We start from the raw sequence: 8,739 nt of genomic DNA, 5'->3' as shown, positions 1-8,739 counted from the left end.
CAGGATAGAAATGCTCAAACAGCCTTGCATTTCACCTTTCCCAATTTTGAATCAATTTTATATCATGTCACCAATGTAAAAAGGCAACTCAGACTAATTCTTGGAACTCAACTGATTGAAATTAAACAACATATACGGGTCATTCAAAAAAAATGTCCGAGTAACACATTTCAAATGATTTTTTCCTATTTTCTGATCGCCTTGATATCTGCAAAAGGGACTTTTTTTAGAAAGAAAATAATAACTCTAATGAAAAATCGTACCTTCTTTATTATTATAAGTAACATTTTTTCTACAAACTAAATTAAATCAGCGTACATGAAGTCCATGTCCAGCCTGTTACTGCTACTTAAATCAGCTGTTAAATTTTTCTCTCTATGAATATTGAACTAGTCAGTGTTGATTTCAAAAAGGCAAAGTAACCTAAACATTTAGTGAAAAAAAATAGTGGGTACTTTTTTGTCATGTCTATGCTGTTACCAACATATTGATTAATTACACCAAATATTATACTTGCAATAGTGCAATAACGTGTTGGAAACCAAAATCACAACATAAAAACATTATCACTTCATCAAAGGGAGTAGTTATTTCACAACAGCATTCAAAAATGAAGAAATTTGTCTATCCTGTTATGTCTATCCTGTACAAAATGGAAAATTGTCAAATAATATATTATTTCACAGAATGAATATATATACTTGAAGTTTTTACTCTTAAGAATCATCTTATTGGCTACGAAAAACCAGCTTAAAATTTTATCGCAACCTTTTCTAAATAACCCTAAATTTCTTTTGAACATGGTAACAGGAGAGACAAAATATTGCACCACCTATCAAAAAATGTTTCAATATATTCTTGTATGACATTATCAAGATTGCATCTTTTTATATGTTGTTCTATAAGTACTGTTTGTTTTGATTTGCTTATGACGAGGGTTGTTTGAATAGGTAACTTTAAATCAATTTTGCAATTTCAAAATTCGACATTTTTTTAAAATGACCCATACATGTACATATACTAACAATAGGCCTAGGATGAGTTGTGGAATTCATGAAAATGTATATCAATAATTCTGTCTTTGACTGATAAAGATACCAATCAAAGTCTTTTGACTGCTCATCATTTGAAGCTGAAATGTTAAAAATCATGTGTGTACTTTAGTAGCTATCTTTTTTATTACAACACTCATTATAAGAAAAAACAAGTTATGAAAAATGTTCTGTTGTGTAATATGGTATAATGGACGTGACATTACTATGTAGACAGTACGGTAGTTAGAAATACCGCGTAGCCCGGTTCCCGGAATAATCCATGGTAAACTACCTAACTCAGGATAAGATCTCGAATAGTTACCAGGTAACGAGAGTTGGCGTATTGGCGGGAATAAGGACGCAACGAATAACATATTACCAGAGCGTATCATAGGATATTTGGTAAGTTAGTACAATTAGAGGCGTTGAATTGTATTAGAAGTATTAGTATTGAGTGATAATACTCGGAAATCACATCACTGGTGCTTGGCGAGCAGGGTTTCCTGTGTTAAAAAGACGAATTTATCGAGACACAGAAGTGAGTACGTCACGTGTAATTGCGAAGTTCATATTGCTATATTTGGTATATTATGAAGTGTTTGAACACGGAGATAATATAAGCATAAAAACTTGCGTTAATTACAGTGTTTACAAATTTATTTTCGATAATTGTTTTACGTTTTGCTAAAATTAGCCGTTTTGTGTAGAAATTAGACGAATTAGCCGTTATCAGAGCAATTTGGAGAAAATTAGCCGTTTTTTTGAGAGAGACATATGGTAATATTCAGTTTGAGCATCTTTCTGAAATACCAAGACTACGACTTACTGAAACTTTGATGGATTTGATAGATTTTACACCAGTTACACAGCTACAAGAATACAAATCACGGACTCAGTCAAGTTATGATTTACACGACTATGTTGATTATGGTGAAGTTAAGGGCATACGATACAGTAGAGATCCCTCGTTGATTTTTTCTTGAAATTTTGGTAGAAGGTCAATTTCGATGTGTACTTTTGAAATATGCAAAGAAAAATATACCTTTATGACTTACTTTTTGAGATAATTTGGTTCGGAATTTGCATATTTGAAGGAAAAACCCTGAAATTTCATAAATAAGGACTTTTAAGGAAAGTACCAATACTTTTGAACGAACAGTCATAATTTAACCGGTTTTTTTGTAAAATGTTCCCTTGATCCATGGCATCAGCATGCTGTAACAAGTTAACGGTTGAAATAAATAAGTATATCCTAAATTCTTTTATTACAAGTGAAATAAAGAAGTTGAAAATATTTTTACGTCTACACAGAAGTGCAGAAAACATTCTATCGTTGATTTTTTCTTAAAATTTTGGCGGAGCGTTCTTGAAACAGAACTTGATCGATTGCAAAAGAAAAAACTGGGGGTCCATGTGCTTGTTTTTTCAATAAAAGCAATAAACCTTAATTTTTATTGGAAAACGGGACGTTTGCCAATAAGGCGCCAAACTACGTTGGGATAAGTTTTATTCGCAACAACGTCGTGAAATCTTTCCCGCCGTTCACTATACTACGTTGTCAATTTCAGTGGTAGAGCCAAGGTGTTTTTTTTAAACCAATGATATTAATCATGAAAATTAATAAAGCTGGCTCCTCGTAAAATAGCATCATATTTGCCAAACCTTTATGAATTGTTTTGAAACTCGGATAGAAAAAGTATTCTAGTAAATTACTTTTAGAAAAGAAATGTTCGGAAACAAAACAGATATAAATAATAGAAAAATTCATTAACATCTCTGTCCGACATTAGTCATACAATTCATGTAGACAACACAGCTTGAACATAGTTTTAATTATTCAAAAGGCCCCGACATGATAAAATGTGCAACAATTATAAAGTAAGGGGGATGATATTAAAATAAGGACATTTGGTATGATTGCAAACTATCAACCATAGTTCAAATGACGAAGATAAACGCTATTAAAGGTCACCCTACGGCCTTCAACACAAAAAAAAAAAAGAAAAAGAAAAAGCCACACCGTATAGTCAGCTTTAAAAAGCCCCGACATGAAAATGTGAAATAATTCAAACTAGAAAACTAACGACCAATCTATAGGCATTACATGAACACAAAATCATACCCACATTAAATCGGGTCAGCTTAGTCAATTACAATGTAGTATAACATTTCATACAGCAGTCGATATTAGAGCATGAAATTTAATGATTCTGTATCAATAGATAAGTTACCTAAGCTTGTCTTCAGGGTATTTTTTTTTATTACGGTACATATAATCATTGAATTACTTGTCTGTATTATACCTTCAATCTAGGAGTGAGTGCAACCACATTGTTTGTCCGGTCCAACAAATATTTTGTTTCTTATCTGAGAAACTACTTTATAAAAAGACTTCGTATTTGGTCAGTAACTTAACATCAATGAGTTGCAACTCTGGTCTGCCAAATTCCTGTGTGCCGATTTTTCTCTCTCAATATGTACAAAGAGGATATGCTTAGCACATCAACGGGTGCGTTTTTGTTTTTGGTCTACAATACGGGGCTTATAACTGAGTCATTTTAACTGACAATTCTTCTTCATACACTTATATATTCCACAGGTTAAATTCTAAAAATGCCGTTAAACTCTTTAATGTACCTTTTCAAAGTCAGGAACAGTAAGATGCGTTGTCATTATTTATTACGTTTTTTTTGTCATTTTGTTGATAGTCTCTGCTAAATTTATCCGTACAATTCTCATTACGACTTAGAGTTAGCCAAATGGTGAAGTTACTATATAAATCACTTATGTTTGTTTTTTGTGTAGTTGGGTTTCTCTCTCATCGACGTCTTATGTTTTTCATATCTCTAATTCATTTCCTATATGAAATAACAGACATAGAAAATTAAGAATGTGGATTTGATTTTTTTCCCGTTCGAAGTTAATATTGTTGACTTCCTTATTAATGAATAAATATAACAATTCTCGTGATTTGGCCGATTTTCATTGCAGGTACTTTTTTCAAATTCGCACAATCGGGATTATGACGTCAGTGGATTTCCGCAAATGTGACTACATCTAAAGCGACGTCGCGAAATACAATCGTTCTTATTAGAAACATCGCGAAATTACAACGTTCTGATTAACAACGTCGCGAAAACAACACGAAAAGTTTTAAAAACGTTATTATCTGCCCCTGCTACTGTATCGTATGCCCTTAAAACATCTGGATTTCATTCGGAATATGCAAGACGAGAAGCAGAAATCAATGACTTTTCGGATTCTGACACACCTTCTGATGAATGTTTGCTTAAACCTGAGCCTGAGGAAGTCAAACGTGAGTTATCACGTCCCAGTTCAGCGATGAGCAAGCCTTTAAATTACACTTTGCAGTATGGGGACCACCAGTATTCAACAAAATTGTCAAGACCTGATGAAAGAAAACCATTACTACAAACGAAGTATGATGACCAGGATAAAGTTCAAGATTTTTCAATTGATCGACAGTTTAAGCCAGACAAAATTCATAGAACAGATGAATTAGGGTACACGAAACCAAGTATCAGATTAAATGTTGAGGAAAACATTGAAAAACGTGATTATTCACGTAACCAAAATACACAGCAGCAGACATCACAATTGGGATGGCAGCAAGGTCCCATTGAGCACATTGAAAAACGTGATTATTCACGTAATCAAAATACACAACAGCAGACAAAGCAATTGGGATGGCAGCAAGGGCCCAACGAGCACGAACCTAGATTAGAAAGGCCAGTTCCAGTCCCAAGACGTCGTCAACAGGTAGAATTACATATACCTTCATCTGAAATCCGTCGCAAATTAATTCACAAATTAGAGAAAAGGTTCAATTTTCAAGACTTACCAGAGACGTTGCAAGTTCAGTTCATGAGTGCACGACAAAATACAAATGAGAAATTGGAAGATTGGGCAGACCGAGTTCTCTCGTTAGCCTGTAAAGCCTTTAGAAATCTTCCCGACAGTTATATGTATACACAAGCTATCTGGAAAATATGCCAGGGATGCTCAGATAAAGAAGCTGGTCAACATGGAGCCACCGCCAGACCAACATCTGTTGAAGCAGCAATTGACCAGATAAAATGGTTCCAACATAACCACACAGCTATATTTGGTAAACCAACCGGTAGACGTGATCCAACACCAAATCAGGATGAACCAAGTGATTATGATAGCGACCTAGCTGTTCACGCCATTGGTAAGACGGACACCAAGTCCGAATTGTCTAAACAAATGAACACACTGCTAGAAAAGATGACTGCTATGGAAGCATTTCATAAGCAGGAAATTGGAGACATTAAACAGCAGCTTCAAAAACAACAGCAGGCAAAACAATTTCCTGCACAAAATGAAGTCCAGCCAGCAACCCAACCATTCAGCCAACAAAATCAAGGTAATCGCCAACAATGGCGTAACAGGGAAAATAGGCAAGATAATCAGCGACAATCACAATTTAAAAGGCGCTGGGGACCTATTCCACCTGAAAAATTAGCAAATATGGCTTGCTACTTCTGTCACCAGTTTGGCCATATACAACGGGACTGTCCTGACTTGCATTCATCAACAGAAAAAAATTACACAGACCATTTAAACCAGAAAGAGTCGGGCTAAAGGGCGGAACCCTGACTCTGACCACACCTAACCGCCTAACGTTAAACACCATTTCAAACGAAAGAAACAAGACACCTGTTTCGGGGATTACCCCGTTAAAAACATGTGACATGTCAACATCCACAGATACTCTGTCTAATTCATCATTGCACACAACGGAGCCTGATAATGATTTACAGAAAGTAATTGAGCTTCAGTTGCAAGATCCCGTACACTTAGGGGGAACTATTTGCCAGTTAGGCTCAGCATCTATGCTTCGATTCACTTTAAAAGTGCATGGACAGCCTGTAATTTCGGTAGTAGATACCACAGCAGAAGTAACAATCATTTCTGACAAAGTTTATGAATCTCTTAGCAAAAAACCACCCATGAAAAGAAAAACAACAATGCATGCAGCAGGGCGTGGTATGCACATGGATGCCTTTGTAGTGGGACCAGTTGAATTACAAATTGGTGAAAGAACATATCGGACAGATATTTATGTTGCGCCTATTGATAATGACATGCTATTAGGACTTGATTTTCTAGTCAAAGCAAAAGTAATTTTAGACTGCAGAAAATTAATTTTTTTCATCAATGGAGAAGCACTACCTATGGTACATGGACATGTTGGACTGGTACCGCCTGTGAACGTGATAGCAAGAGTAGCTAAAATTACCGTTCCACATAGAACAGTCATACCTCCTAATTCAGTCGTACAATTAGAGTCAGATTTGTCAGCGGAATTAACTGATTTTATAGTTGAACCTAATAAAGAGATAGATTTGTTAATCCCACGTGGTTATTACAACGCTAGTTCTTTGCCATGTGTCAGTTTACTTAATGTAACGAACAACAAGATAGTTTTGCAAAAGGGAACTCTTTTAGGCGAAGCAATTGAAGCTGACATTGTTGAAACGGGGCCAGCCCCGTCAGTATCAACAACTGGAATAGCCAGAGATAACAATACACTACCGGAACAGTTGCAGAACATATTGGATAAATCCAGTACACTTGCTGAAGACCAAAAGTCCAAAGTTGCAAATTTACTTCATGAATTTGCTGATGTTTTTGCACTAGATGATTTTGACTTGGGAACATTTAACCACATTGAACACCAGATTGATACAGGCGATGCGCGCCCTATCAAACAACGAATAAGACGAACGCCCATGTGTTTTGCACACGAAGAAGAAAACCATTTAAAGAAAATGTTAGATGCAGGTATCATAGAACCATCTATGTCAGAATGGGCATCTGCCCCAGTACTTGTGCGCAAGCGCGATGGAAACGTGCGCTGGTGTATTGATTACCGGAAGTTAAATTCCGTGACGAAAAAAGATGTCTATCCGCTTCCCTTGATAGACGAATGTTTGGACACTTTGGCGGAAAACGAATGGTTTTCAAAATTGGACGCTAATAGTGCATATTATCAGATTAAAGTGAAGGACTCAGACAAGGAAAAGACTGCCTTCATCACTAAATATGGATTATTCCACTTTGTCCGAATGAGTTTTGGCCTTTGCAATGCCCCTGGAACATATTCACGAGTAATGAATCTCGTTCTCAGAGGTTTAACATGGAATGTTGTACTCGCCTTCCTGGACGATATTCTAATAATAGGAAAGACATTTGAAGACCGTTTACAGAATTTAAGATGAGTTTTTGAACGTTTCAGAGAGTATGGGCTCAAATTGAAACCTAGGAAATGTGACTTCTTTTAAAAGGAAATTGACTTTTTAGGCAGAACAATCAATAGAGATGGTATGGCAATTGGCAGTGAATATGTTGAAGTTGTTAAGAACTGGAAAGAACCTACAACAACAAGAGAGGTTGAACAATTTCTTGGCTTTGCTAATTATCATAGAACTTTCATTAAGAATTTTGCAGATTTATCCTACCCTTTGTATCAATTGACCGGTAAGAAACCGTACACATGGGGAGATTCAGAGCAAGAGGCTTTTGACAAACTTGTAGAGGCATTGGCAACAACTCCGTTATTGGCATTACCCAACAATAAAGATCCGTTTATTTTGGACACAGATGCTTCCAATTTCGCAATTGGCGCAGAATTAATACAAGTACAAGATGGTGTAGAGCGTCCCGTTGCCTACGGAAGTTTTTCATTAACCCATGAGCAAAAACGATACTGCACGACACGGAAAGAATTGCTTGCAGTAGTGAAATTCACCAGACATTATAAACATTACCTTTTAGGAAGAGAGTTTATAGTCCGTACAGACCATAGCAGTTTAACATGGTTATTGCACTTTAAAGAGCCACAAGGACAACTAGCTCGATGGTTAGAGGAGCTAAGCCAGTATCACATGACAGTAAAGCACAGGCCAGGTAAAAGACACCAAAATGCGGACGCATTATCACGTCTGCCAGATTTAGCTTGTTCACAGAATAGATTAGCAGCTGGGAACGTGCTAAAACACAATCTACCCTGTGGAGCATGCGATTATTGTACTCGTGCTCACCAAAGTTGGCTTGGTTTTCAAGAAGACGTAGATAACGTTATTCCTTTAGCTTCACATCAAGACTGTAAAACTTTTGAGCAACCACACAATACAGGACCACTTACAGTACTACCGAGTTCTTTGATTTCTGAGAACAATTTACTGAAACAGGACAATGCACAACATACAAATGTGATTATAAAGGACAATGCTACACCAGATAGTTCAATATCACAAGACGGGGACCAGAACGTGACAAGTCACGTGAATGAGAATTTAGGTACATCTCCGGTCCAGCCACAAGTATTTGACAGTACCAAATCAAGATACAGTAAGCCAGAACCACAATGTTTGTCACAGTTCAGTGGAAATAGTCACTACACCACTTGGTATGTCAGTTTACGCGACATATTTGGACCTTCCAAATGTAAATGCCATTACTGAGACAGGTATAGAAGCTAGTACTTATTCACCAGAGCAATTACGAGATTACCAGTCTAAAGACCCAGACTTGGAGTTAATACTGGTATGGTTCAGGGACAAAACAGAACCATCAGAGGCTACAATATTCAGATGCAGTCCAACAGCTAAGAAATATTGGATAAACAAAGATATGTTCTACTTAGATGATAATGGAA

This window comes from Mytilus californianus, unplaced genomic scaffold, assembly GCF_021869535.1.
Source record: "Mytilus californianus isolate M0D057914Y unplaced genomic scaffold, xbMytCali1.0.p SCAF_6, whole genome shotgun sequence".
In the NCBI taxonomy this organism is placed as follows: domain Eukaryota; kingdom Metazoa; phylum Mollusca; class Bivalvia; order Mytilida; family Mytilidae; genus Mytilus; species Mytilus californianus.
Note: the sequence above shows the minus strand (reverse complement) of the source record.